Here is a 13,814-nt window from a genome sequence, read left to right as displayed (position 1 = left end):
GCATAAATGGCACAGTGGCAAGACAATCACAACAAATGGCGCTTTGTTTTTATTTTTGTTGAGATACACTAAATGCAGGAGAAAGATGTGCGAATCGGCGTTTGATCTTCTGCAGAGGTTGGGCAAGGGAAGAGCGATGTACAAAGGTATTGCTGAACGCATAGTTTCGAAACGTGGAGAAATATTTTCTAAAAGCAACGCAAGTCGACTGCATGTAATGCATGACGGCAACCTGACGAGAACGATTCTCTCTGGAATGGTTTTCAGGATATTCCTCTAATACGCTGAATGCACATTATGCATTTTCTTTAACACTTCCTATAGGCTAAGTTTCGTGTGACTTGTTGGAAGCATAGGACGAGGGTCAGCGCTATGTTACGAGTTTCACCATTGGCTGGAGGTCATACGTCATGAGAATTTTGGTGTTGACACAATAAGGAGGCGAAAGGACTTGAACTCTTCTAGAAAACTCATTTCTGGCATAGCATGGTTTTTTTGCTTATTGAGATTATTTGGGACTTTGCCGAAAGGAGACCCCATCCCACTTTTTCTATATTACCGAAACCACTGAAGTCAAGAGTGCCGAGCAACATTAGTACTTGCAAATTTTACTTAAGTAAGCTCAAGAAGGTTATATCATACCAAGATCCGTGTACGGTAGCTACGTAATAATATTTGAAGAATAGTCCGCAAGTGTAAGAGCAATCACTGCATTCAGAAATAATACGTTACACAGTGTTTATGCAAATAATGAAGTATGCCGAAATATTTTCTAAAGATAGGCTAATCAGGAGACCACCCTAAAACGTATCGTAAATACCAAAAAATATCACTAATAATATTCTTTATAGCTTTCAAGCTTTTGGGGCTTTCTTTTCGCGGCTGGTATTTTGAGATCCAGATCGAAGTCATTTATGCGCAAGCATAACATACGCACAGCAGAACTGCTATAGCAGGTCTATGCGACAACTACTAGAGCACAAGATTTCTTCTAATAGACAGCTGTTTAGCTTATCTTTCAGTACAGTGGACACAGCGCACAACTGCGAGATGACGCCAACTTGCTCTAGGAAATCTTTCCCCATGTCCTTCGCTTCCTCTTGCGATAATGGAGTCTCCCCTGCCACTGCAAGAGTGCGTAGAATCCTGGGCTTACATGATACATCAACTTCTCTAGTACTTCCCTCGTGGTAATCTTTCGGCAAATCATTAACTTCGCTGACTTGCTGTACCTTTGGGTACCATCCCTGTGTCAGTTCATGACGCCTGCGGATGCATGGTGAGCTTATTTTTCATTTTTTGGCCTCGCTGCGGCGGTGTAGAACCTGTAAAGACAGATACGCCACGGGAACATCTTGTCAGGCTAGTTAGCAAATTTGCACCGAAGTTGCACGTTGTGTCAAAGAACACAACACACAGGTACACAGGACAAGCGCAGCGTCCTGTCTATGCTTCAGTGTCATGTACCGCTGTAAAGCAAATTTCATTTGCTGCACATGCGTGCCATATGACATCACTTCAAGTTTATGGAAACACGACATGAAAAGCCCGTTCATTATCAAAATTTCAGTGCACGTGAAAGAAAACGGAATTGTTTTCGTAAAATATCAGTAATTTTTTGTCATGAAACGTACTACTGATTATATTTTTCAGGATTTCAACTAGAAATACGCCTCGAAAATTTAATAAACAATAATCCAAATTTTAGTGCTGCTATATATTCATGCAACACGCTAAGCATTGCCGGTTTCTCCATAGTTGGCTGAGAATACTAGGCGTCAGCTTTTAGAGCTAGTTTTCTTGATCGATAGAAGCTTTAATTTATCTTATTAAGGATGAGGTAATTAAGCGTTTTATTTATTTGGCTTGATTTTTCCGCAAAATACTCATCAGAGCTAAATGAAAGTATGAAAGACGCTGGCAAAACTAACTTTCAATAGTTTAAAGCTGCTGGGGAAGGGAGCATTGGACTTATTGCTTCGGAGGAGTTTCTGCTATAAAGCGGCAAACCAAGCACAGGGAGAATGCGGCAGCCTGCGGCATGAACTGGCTTTGCCGGATCGTATGCTGCATGTGTGAGCGAGGCGCCACATTTTACGAACATGAATTCACTCATTGTCAGCGAAAACTGTTCGGCTTTTTAGCTTAGCCTATAATCGGGAACATCGCGCACCGCAGACAAGTATGTGATTTCATGGCGCACGCGGAACAAATTTCGCTGCATAACGACACAGGCCACCCGGCGCCGTAGCAAACGACGACGAAAAGACAGCGCTGGCCTTGTTCATGCCATCTGTGCCGCTCCTTCTCACGTGTTTTTTGTACGAAAATAATTTCCAGAAGCACAGATAGGCAACCACTAATAACTTGCTACCATCATAGATCAGGGCTCGCTTTTCCACTCCAACTGTCGGCACAGCCCACCACGACAGGGACAGCGTAGTGCCTTCCTGTGAAGGGGTCCTAGCATAGGCCGTAGCCGTTACACATCTGCTCCCAAGCTAGCCCCGCCAATACTCTCCATATAGCGTAATTTCCCTGTATGTGTCATCTGAAAAATAGGCAAAATACCGCGTGGTCATGACTAAAGAACACTCAAAGATGAAACCAAAGTTAAGAGTACGAAGACGCGACTAAAGAATTCTGCCCTTCTAGGCAAAGGTTGAAAAGAGTAGGGCACCTATGTCGTCACATAGGTAACTCGAACTTCTTGTGATTCAAAACGCGAACGGTGACTGCAACGCAATTGCTTTTTTTTACTTCTGCCGCATTAATGACCATTCAAAGGTGGCAATGTAATAACAAAAACTGGGGTGCGAATAGAGATCGTTGTTCGGCGCGTTCGTTCGATTACAGCCGCGCGCGATTGGCCTACTCCGCGCCGACGACGCCAGCCGGGGGGCGCGACCACGTTTTTGGTGACGTCAAAATGACGACACGCTCCTGTCAGTCATCGTGCAACCGAGCATGTCGTCTACTAGGCGCCGAACCCGACGGGAGTTGGGAAGTTTGGAGCGATCATACGCTCGTTACGAGACCGGCTTCGCATGGCGCGTCTGGTGGATTGGATTGAATCCAACCGACCGCTGCACAATGGCACGTTCGGATCCAATCCATAGTTTATTTCGAGAAAATGGCACTTGCGTTTGGAACTTCGGTTGTTGCGCTGGCGTCGCTCGAGGAAAAAGGAGAGCGGGTGGCGGTGCGAAACGCGTTTCAAGAAATGGCAGAAAGCGAATTACGGTGTCGATTTCGTTTTCAAAAGAAATAGTGCGTTGGCTGTACAGCGAAATCGACCCCATTATCGGTGCTCGCGAGCCAATGGAATGTTGTTGCTGCCTCTTGAAAAGTGCGCCACTGTTCCCGTCGTTTCTTTTTTCTCGGTGTGCGCGACACCACCTAGGGACGACGCAGAGAAAGTAACAGTTATAAATTGTAGTAGTCACACGCACTACTGTTTGAAAACGTGTTTAAGCTTGAGAAGAAAGAACTACATTTTTTAAGATAAAGATTTTAGTCATTGGAAGACGAGAAACATTTCGTTTTGTAGTATACTCTCTGCAAGCAGACGACAAACGAGGGAAGTAAACTTCCGGGGAGTTCACCGCTTGCCGACGGGCTGCTCTCTCTGCCCCGTTCTCATAAATTTTGCGTACTGCCACTTTGTGACTTTCCAGCAACCGAACAGAACGCGTATTGAACAAAGATCTCCGATCACGCCCCAGGTGCATGGTTCGCCTGCTCTGCTCCGCTGAGGCGCGTTAGCGACGTGGCGTCACAGGCAATGACAATGTGATCTCAGGGGTCGTTTCGCAGGTACAGATGACAGGCGCCGGCTGTTTCGCTCTATGGGCCATTTGACTCTATTGCGCCGAAAAAGAAATGATGTGGAAAGACGAAGGTGGTATAATGACAATGACATAATGACAATGAGTTGTCGATTCTTGAATGACGACGATCATATGATCACGGCAGTTGCCGACAGCACGATAATAAAGAGAAACGGCGAGTGTATTATGACGTGACAACGACAATATGTTGAAACCTGACGATGAAGGAGGAATTAAGACAGTGGCACGACCATGACGTCGTGATGAAGATGGTGTGACAATAGATGCATGCTGTGACGACCACATGATTATGATCAAATGGTGAAAAAGGAATGCTATCGATGAAATTTCGAAGTCGGCATGACGATCAAAGCAAGACCACAATCGTACTACGTAACTGAAGTGATGAAAGCGGCAATACGACTTAGACATGACATGGCAAGAACCGTCTGACGACCACTATATGACGACGATGGCGTGAGAACGAAGGAATGACGAGAGTCGGATGTGGAAGCTAGAATGATGACAACCGAACGACCACAAGAGCATTATGATGAAGGTATGACAAGGAACGGATGACGACAACTCAATAACGACGATGGTATGTCAACATGAGAAATGTATGAGCACATTTGGAAGACGATGAGTGCATGGTGACAACGGTGTGACAACGATTGTATCAGGATGCGTGTATGATAACGGTCATGTGGTGACGACGACATGAGGAGAGTGAGATGAAGAAGCTGCAGTAACAGCGCTACTGCATGAAGGCAATATTCTCACAATGGATGTTTGATTTCGACCGTCTGAAAACGACAACAGGACAACGGCGGCATAATCACGATTGAATGATGACAGTAGCGTGCCTGGCGGCCACACTACTTTTTTTAAAAATGAGAACTGATTCGGCGCACACGGTAGGTTGGACACTTAAATTTGGGAACACGTCTCCCCGCTCTGTGAAGACTGCGAAAGATGGCAGACGCGGACCACTTCAAATGGTCTTCCCGCCATCAGTTTGGGGAGCGAAACATTCTACCTGACGCCATGAAACGTAGATATTTTCAACGCTATTCCGCACAACGTCCGCTGTTTTATGAAGGTGACCGGATCATTCGAAGAAAGGTACTAAGCCTCCTTGCATTTCTTAGGGATTGCGGAGTTTCACTTGTGGTGACGAACCCTGCATCCAGAAAGAAGCGGTACAGGAGGGGTAAATAACGACTTCGTCTGCCATTCTAAAACCGCCTAGAACAACGCCACTACCACCACCCCTGACAATTATCCGTCCTGGCTGTTTCGTATTCTCATTCCCGCCGCTACTTCCTATTTCCATATGGAGTAGCGCAGGTACGTTAATTTCTTGAGGAAAAAAAATTAGATTATGGGGTTTTACGCGCCAAAACCACATTCTGATTATGAGGCAGGCCCTGGTGGAGGACTCCGGAAATTTCCACTACCTGAGGTTCTTTAACGTGCACCTAAATCTATGTACACGGAAGTTTTCGCATTTCGCCCATCGAAAATTTCTTAAGGATAAATTCCCTTAGGAGTACAGGAGCACGGAAATACGGCAGGACTTCTATTGAGAAAACACTGGCATTCTTTCAGTTGTTTTCAATCGTTTAAGCGATACCCTGTTCCTACTGCGGCAAAATCTTTGTTTCTCACGCTCATGTGTCTCACACAAGGCCTCTCCGTTATGCGATGGCTTTACCTCGCGAACAACATTCTGTGGCAATGAAGGGAAAGCTACGGGGGCGGAGCTTCTGCACATGTGTTACCGCACCAATCAGTCCGCCAGCGTTTACAGTGCTTTTGGTTGCACGGAACAGATGCTCAATTGGCGCAGCTCCATTAAGAAAATATGAGATGAGTTCCACAGGAAAGTCTCATGACTTCTGGCATCACTGCCATTTGACTTTCCGATATGTTTCTTTGAGATGTTCTGATATATTCCTAATTTCATTCTAAAATGTCTTAGCACCGTCATTTTGATGAGCACTTGATGAGTGTTTTTCTTGTGAGCATGAAATGTCTTCCTAATGTGCGCTCCAGCACAGTTTTCTTGTGAGTCTCTCATCTCTTCCTAATGAACCTCTAATGAGCGTATGCATTCGATTAATGGCGTGCATATCATTCTTATAACAAAATTAGCCACCACGTGTAGCAACATTTTCTGATGTGTCGTGATGGCAGTCAAACCGTATTACTATATATTGACACGTGTACTTATCTTTATCGGGCGACCACGTTTCGCCACCTAACAAATGTAATCGCACAGCGCGGGACGCGCCTGCATGTATCCGAAGTTTCTGGAAAGTTATAGATACTTCTACCCGGCTATCTGTGTTCGCCGCTCTCGTTGTGCTTTAAGTGTAGCCTGTTTTGTGGGCACAGGTTCGCCCAATAAAAGCTAGTTTTTGCCTTTCACAGTTTTGCTACTGTGTTCTTTGATGTCACGACCACGTGACATCTGGTGGAGGTGCTTTGCGTTCATGTACCGGACGCCCCCACAAAGCCGTGACCCAAGCCCGCACTCGGACGACACCAACGTCGCCAAGAACCAGCGAGGTAGCCGCAGGCTGCAAGGACTGCCACCGGAGCACGGACTTTTGCCTGATACGACTAGGAAGATGGCCACCAAGTCCACCCCAATGGCAGCCCCAGCGTCACCCGTCGTGCTGCAGCAGCCCAGGGAGCCTCCGACGTTCCGCGGTTCAACTTTCGAGGACCCGGAAAGCTGGCTTGAGACGTACGAGAGAGTCGCTACCTTTAACAACTCGAACAGCGACGACAAACTGCGATATGTCTTCTTCGCTTTGGAAGACGCGGCCAGGACGTGGTTTGAGAACCGAGAAGCCACCTTAACGACCTGGGAACTTTTCCGAAGCGGCTTCCTGCAGACATTCTCAAGCGTCGTACGCCGAGAACGAGCCCAAGCGCTATTAGAAACCCGGGTGCAGCTACCTAATGAGACGACCGCGATCTACACGGAAGAAATGAGCCGTCTCTTCCGCCACGCCGACCCTGAAATGCCCGAGGAGAAGAAAGTCCGCTTGCTGATGCGTGGTGTGAAGGAGGAACTTTTTGCCAGAATGGTACGAAGCCCACCGAAGACCGTCGACGAGTTTCTTCGCGAGGCCACCAGCATCGAGAAGACACTCGAGATGCGAAACCGGCAATTCGACCGCCGCACAAACTCGACAAACTACGCCGGAGTTCAATCACTGGCCACCGACGACCTGCGCGAGACTATCCGAGCGGTCGTGCGGGAGGAGCTACAAAAGCTGTTCCCACCATCACAGCCTCAAGTGGCTTCGATTGCCGACGCCGTGCGTGAGGAGCTCCAACAACAACTTGGAGTAGCCCCTGTATCGCCCCAGCCTGAGCCGCAAGCGATGACCTACGCCGCCGTCGCACGCCGTCAAGGTCCCCCTCCGCGACCGCGCCAGGGCCCTGTCACGCCGCAGTTCCGTCGTCCGCCGCCGCCCGCGCCAGCACGACCACCCGTCGCCCAGCGCACCGACGCGAGGAAGACGGACATTTGGCGCGCTCCTGACCACCGCCCGCTCTGCTACCACTGCGGAGAAGCGGGGCACATCTACCGCCGATGCTCATACCGCGACTTGGGACTGAGAGGGTTCGCCGTCAACGCGCCGCGTCCACAGCTTGGAGAGCGCCCACGTGACATCGCCGACTACCTCGCCGCTACTCAGTGGAGCCCTCGACGGCCGTCCCGTTCGCCATCACCAGGCCGCTACCTGTCGCCGCAGCGCCGACCATACACTGGCCCAGTCCGGGGCCGGTCAGCGAGCCCATATCCGGAGAACTAAAAGCAGCAACCGATGGAGGTGCGGTTGCTGTTCGTCGAACTGACGAAGATCCTCCGCCGCCGACGAAGACACCGACGAAACTACCTCGACGACATAACGACACGCCGCCGTCCCGAAGAAATCAGGAAGCCAAGACTACACCGACGAAAGAAGACTTGACGACGCGACGTACCAGCTTCAGTTCAACACGACGCAGCCGTGATCCGACGCCAAGACCCAACTGCAACGCAAGACAAACAACCACCGACCTCGACGTGCTTCTAAACGGCCACGCAGTCACCGCCTTAGTCGACACAGGCGCCGATTACTCAGTCATGAGTGGACACATCGCCGTCCAGTTGAAGAAGGTTAAAACTGCATGGGAAGGCCCTCAAATTCGGACCGCTGGAGGACACCTGATTACGCCGACAGGAATGTGCACGGCAAGAATTACCATCCACGACCGGACTTACCCTGCCACCTTCGTTATCCTCCAACAGTGTTCACGAGACGTCATTCTCGGCATGGACTTCCTCAACCAACACGGCGCAGTCATCGACCTGAAGTCGAAGTCAATAACGCTGTCGGAAGATCATGCGATACCGCCGGAGAGCCCTCGTAGTCACCACGCCTTGAGTGTGCTCGAACTTCACGTGAGCATCCCGCCTCGCTCCAGCATTTTTATTTCGGTCGGCACCGAAACACCCGCTGACGTAGAAGGCGTCATCGAAGGCGACCAACGTCTACTGCTAGACCGTGAAATTTGCGTCGCAAGAGGGATCGCTCGACTGCACGGAGGACACACGAAAGTGTTGCTGACAAACTTCAGCCAGGAGTTCAAGCACATCAACAAGGGCACGACGATCGCATACATCGAGGAAATTCTGGAAAACAGCAATGCGTTTGTCCTCTCTGATTCTGCCGCATCTACCCCGACGACCATAGTTCCCGAGGCAGACTTCGACATAAATCCAAGTCTCCCCACGATTAAGCAACAACAGCTCAGAAGTCTACTTCGACAATACAAAGAGTGCTTTTCGACGTCATCAAGGATTCCACGAACCCCAGTCGCAAAGCATCGCGTAATAACCGAAGAGGGCGCTCGACCTCTCCGCCAGAGCCCATACCGAGTTTCGACGCGAGAACGTGAAGCTATAAGGCACCAAGTCGACGAAATGCTGCGCGACGACATCATCCAGCCGTCCAAAAGCTCGTGGGCATCTCCTGTAGTCTTGGTGAAAAAAAAGGACGGAACCCTGCGTTTCTGCGTCGATTATCGTCGTCTGAACAAGATCATGAAGAAGGACGTCTACCCCCTCCCACGGATAGACGACGCACTGGATCGGCTCTGCAACGCTAAATACTTCTCGTCAATGGACCTCAAGTCTGGCTATTGGCAAATAGAAGTCGACGAAAGAGATCGCGAAAAGACGGCCTTCGTCACCCCAGACGGCCTCTACGAGTTCAAGGTTATGCCATTCGGACTGTGCTCGGCGCCTGCAACGTTCCAGCGCGTGATGGACACAGTTTTAGCAGGATTGAAGTGGCAGACCTGCCTCGTTTACTTGGATGACGTCGTCGTCTTCGCCGGAAATTTCGACGATCACCTGAGGCGGCTTGCGACAGTACTAGAGGCCATCAAGTCATCAGGGCTCACTCTGAAGCCGGAAAAGTGTCGATTCGCTTACGATGAGCTTTTGTTCCTAGGCCACGTCATCAGCAAATCAGGAGTACGCCCCGACCCACAGAAGACAGCTGCCATCGCAAAATTCCCGCAGCCAACCGACAAGAAGGCAATGCGCAGATTCCTTGGCATGTGTGCCTACTATAGGCGCTTTGTCAAGGACTTTTCACGCATCGCGGAGCCGCTAACACATCTAACCAAATGTGATGTCGAGTTCAAGTGGGAAACGCCGCAGGCCAAGGCATTTCAAGAACTCAAACGACGGATGCAGTCGCCGCCGGTACTTGCACACTTCGACGAGGACGCGGATACCGAAATCCACACTGACGCCAGTAGCCTAGGCCTCGGTGCCGTCCTAGTCCAGAGGAAAGAAGGACTTGAACGGGTGATATCGTATGCTAGCCGGTCGCTGTCAAAAGCGGAAAGCGATTATTCTACGACTGAAAAGGAATGCCTCACCATCATTTGGGCTACAGCTAAATTCCGCCCTTACCTCTATGGCAGGCCATTCAAAGTCGTCAGCGACCACCATGCGTTGTGTTGGCTAGCTAACTTAAAGGACCCTTCAGGACGGCTGGCGCGGTGGAGCCTCAGACTACAAGAATATGACGTCACGGTAATATACAAGTCCGGAAGAAAACACTCCGACGCCGACTGCTTATCACGCGCCCCCATCGATCCCCCGCCGCAAGACGACGAGGACGACGACGCCTTCCTTGGCATAATAAGCGCGGAAGACTTCACTAAACAGCAACGAGCAGACCCGGAGCTAAAAGGCCTGGTCGAGTATTTGGAAGGGAACACCGACGTTGTCCCTAGGGCATTTAAGCGCGGGTTGTCTTCGTTCACGCTACAAAACAACCTGCTCGTGAAGAAGAACTTCTCACCAGTCCGCGCCAGCTACCTTCTTGTTGTACCGTCAGCGCTGCGTCCAGAAATACTGCACGCCCTACACGACGATCCAACCGCTGGGCACCTCGGGTTCTCCCGGACGCTGTCGCGAATACAGGAAAGGTATTACTGGCCGCGTCTGACCGCCGACGTCGCCCGTTACGTCAAGACATGCCGAGACTGTCAACGACGCAAGACACCACCGACAAGGCCAGCAGGATTACTACAGCCGATCGAACCTCCTCGCCGACCATTCCAGCAGATTGGGATGGATTTGTTGGGGCCGTTTCCGATGTCAACATCCGGGAATAAGTGGATCGTCGTGGCGACGGACTATCTCACCCGCTTTGCTGAAACTAAAACTCTACCAAAAGGCAGCGCAGCCGAAGTGGCGAAATTTTTCGTCGAGAACATCCTGCTGCGACATGGTGCTCCAGAAGTCCTCATCACCGACAGAGGAACGGCTTTTACAGCAGAGCTCACCCAGGCCATTCTGCAGTACAGCCAGACAAGCCACAGGAGGACAACTGCCTACCATCCGCAGACGAATGGTCTCACGGAGCGCCTGAACAAGACCCTCGCCGACATGCTAGCAATGTATGTCGACGTCGAGCACAAGACGTGGGACGCGGTCCTGCCGTATGTAACCTTCGCTTACAACACGGCGGTGCAAGAAACAACACAGATCACGCCGTTTAAGCTGGTTTACGGCAGGAACCCGACGACGACGCTCGACGCCATGCTGCCCCACGTCACTGACGAAGAGAATGTTGACGCCGCTAGCTATCTTCAGCGCGCCGAAGAAGCTCGACAGCTCGCCCGCCTGCGGATCAAGAACCAACAGAGGACCGACAGCCGACACTACAACCTCCGACGACGCTTCGTCGAGTACCAGCCCGGCGACCGAGTTTGGGTTTGGACACCGATACGCCGACGAGGACTGAGTGAGAAACTATTGCGCCGCTATTTCGGACCCTACAAGGTCATTCGACGTATTGGCGCACTGGACTATGAGGTCGTGCCAGACGGAATTTCGCATTCACAGCGGCGCCGCGCACGATCTGAAGTGGTCCACGTGGTGCGTCTGAAACCCTTTTACGGACGCTGACGAACTTCCTTATTTTGTTGTTTTCTTTGCTACGGGTGTTTTTCTTATTTCGTTTGTATGCAGCATCGGGTCGATGCTTTTTTAAGAGGGGGGGTATTGACACGTGTACTTATCTTGATCGGGCGACCACGTTTCGCTACCTAACAAATGTAATCGCACAGCGCGGGACGCGCCTGCATGTATCCGAAGTTTCTGGAAAGTTATAGATACTTCTACCCGGCTATCTGTTGTCGCCGAACGTTGTGTTATCTGATTTCATCGTGTGACGCGAATGGTGTAGAACTTTGTGGAAGGTACGCGGGTCCGAACGATTAGTCTGGAACATTCGACGACTGCTGTATAAAAGCCGACGTGCTTGACTCGCTGATCAGATTTTACGACGATCGCCGACTGTGTTCGCCGCTCTCGTTGTGCTTTAAGTGTAGCCTGTTTTGTGGGCACAGGTTCGCCCAATAAAAGCTAGTTTTTGCCTTTCACAGTTTTGCTACTGTGTATATATATATATATATATATATATATATATATATATATATATATGTACTATATATATGTATATGTATATATATGTATATATGTATATGTATATGTATATATATGTACTATATATATATATATATATATGTGTGTGTGTGTGTGTGTGTGTGTGTGTGTGTAGCAGCACATTTGACAGCATGTACTACGTGGGTCCTTAAATAGGCGGCCTGTTAAACATTTCCCAACGAAAAAAAGTTTACGAAAATATTTATTGCGCATTTCAACGCTTCTTTGAACGCAGAAGGATGTTAAAGGAAAACATAGTATTCGTCTAGTTACCGGTGTGATAATTTCCTCTCGTTTAATCTCGCCACTTATCATTTCAGGAGAGGCTGTTCTTTAGGTGGAGGGTCGTCGTCCTGTAGTGAGCGCACGTGTACCCTGCATGGTAGAAAGCTCAGAAAATTTACAAAACTTGGCAATCAACCACAGAGATACATACTATATCACTTGCTGCAGAACAATTTGGAGATGATATATCTCCTTATGCGATGAATGTATGTGATGTCGGTTCACACAAAGTTGCTGAGGAACCATTGCCTGGATTTGGGTGCAGTAATACCTACAGTACGCAGAAATTGCTCTTGGCTGTACAAACATGCTAAGTAGGTGAGCTGTGGCATGTATACATGTTGTGAACTACTTCGGCTGTATCGGTTTCCACTCGACAAAGGACAGCAGTGTCTGTGAATTGCTAGCGCGAATTGGAAAATCTTCTGACTATCTGATTTCTTGGCATAGAAATGAGCATAGGAGTGCTCGTGTGCGGCCAACACAATGCATCCCCCAGACATCCAAGTGCCAGTCGTCATAGAATATCCAAATCAGCTACTGGCATAGTTCTCGTGCATTTCAAGTCCACTATGTCATGCCTGTGTTGGCCTCCAATATGATGGTATATATCCCAGTCGAGAAATACGCCTCACCATGTCTGGTGTTTTTCATCGTTTACACCAGATCGCTTCCTTCAGAGGGAAAGCACAACGTGAAAAGCAAATGTATAAAAGCATGATAAAGAATGCGTGGATAAAAAATTTATTAATAAGCATGGCGACTGCGATTCCATATCATTAGAGAGTGTTCCTCTTTGTCATGCAATTATAATGAGCGCTGGCTGACACACGTTGCATTTTTTGTTACTTTTTAAGTATTTGTGGTAATGTCACAATGCGAAAAAGGTCACTTCCGCATTGAAGTTTCATGATATTCCACTCCAAGTACGTCGCGAGTGTACTTGATGCGACACATATATTTGGAGAAGAGAATGTTTTGTTTGCCACGTGGTAGAATTTAATCTCTTTCGTACGCATTAAGTATGCACCTGTGGGGATAAGGAACATGAAAAGGAAGAAACAAGCTGAGCCGGCCAAAACAAACAGAGTGCTGTCAAAATAGCTCTATTGCTTCTTCTGGCCGGCTTGGCTTGTTTGTGTTCTGAACAGTTGATAGCTGGGAGGCATGTACAAAGAACTAATTGTGACAAGCTGATAAAAGAACACCGCTCCGGCTGCAACTGCCTCAAGGGGCGCTTGCAGCTGTAAATGCTGGCAGGCGACAGCCGTTCCTCCTATTATGGCCAGATCACCCGACGAGGCGAGAGAGTCGCTGCGGTCTTTGCGGGTAATGACGTATTACCGAATAAAACTTGTGTGTGTAGCACTGACGTGTCTCTGAAACGCACAGCACCCTTTGATTAAGCTTATGTACGAGTTACTTAATGTGGTGAAGAATGTAAAATGTTCTGTGTATCCATGCTGGAAATTCTTTGGACTGTGAGTCTAAGAGAGGTGGATTACCGTAGTTCATAAGACCTATCCTGGGCCCCACGATATGGAATGTGTCTTTTATGGCAGCGTACATCAGGGAGTTGGGCCATTCCATGGGCGCCTGAGGTGCCACGGGACTGTTGGGTACACACCCGTTGAAAAGCTCGGGATGCTGCCCGCTCAACA

The sequence above is a fragment of the Dermacentor variabilis genome, chromosome 8 (assembly GCF_050947875.1).
Source record: "Dermacentor variabilis isolate Ectoservices chromosome 8, ASM5094787v1, whole genome shotgun sequence".
Lineage (NCBI taxonomy): Eukaryota > Metazoa > Arthropoda > Arachnida > Ixodida > Ixodidae > Dermacentor > Dermacentor variabilis.
This window is presented reverse-complemented; position numbering follows the sequence as displayed.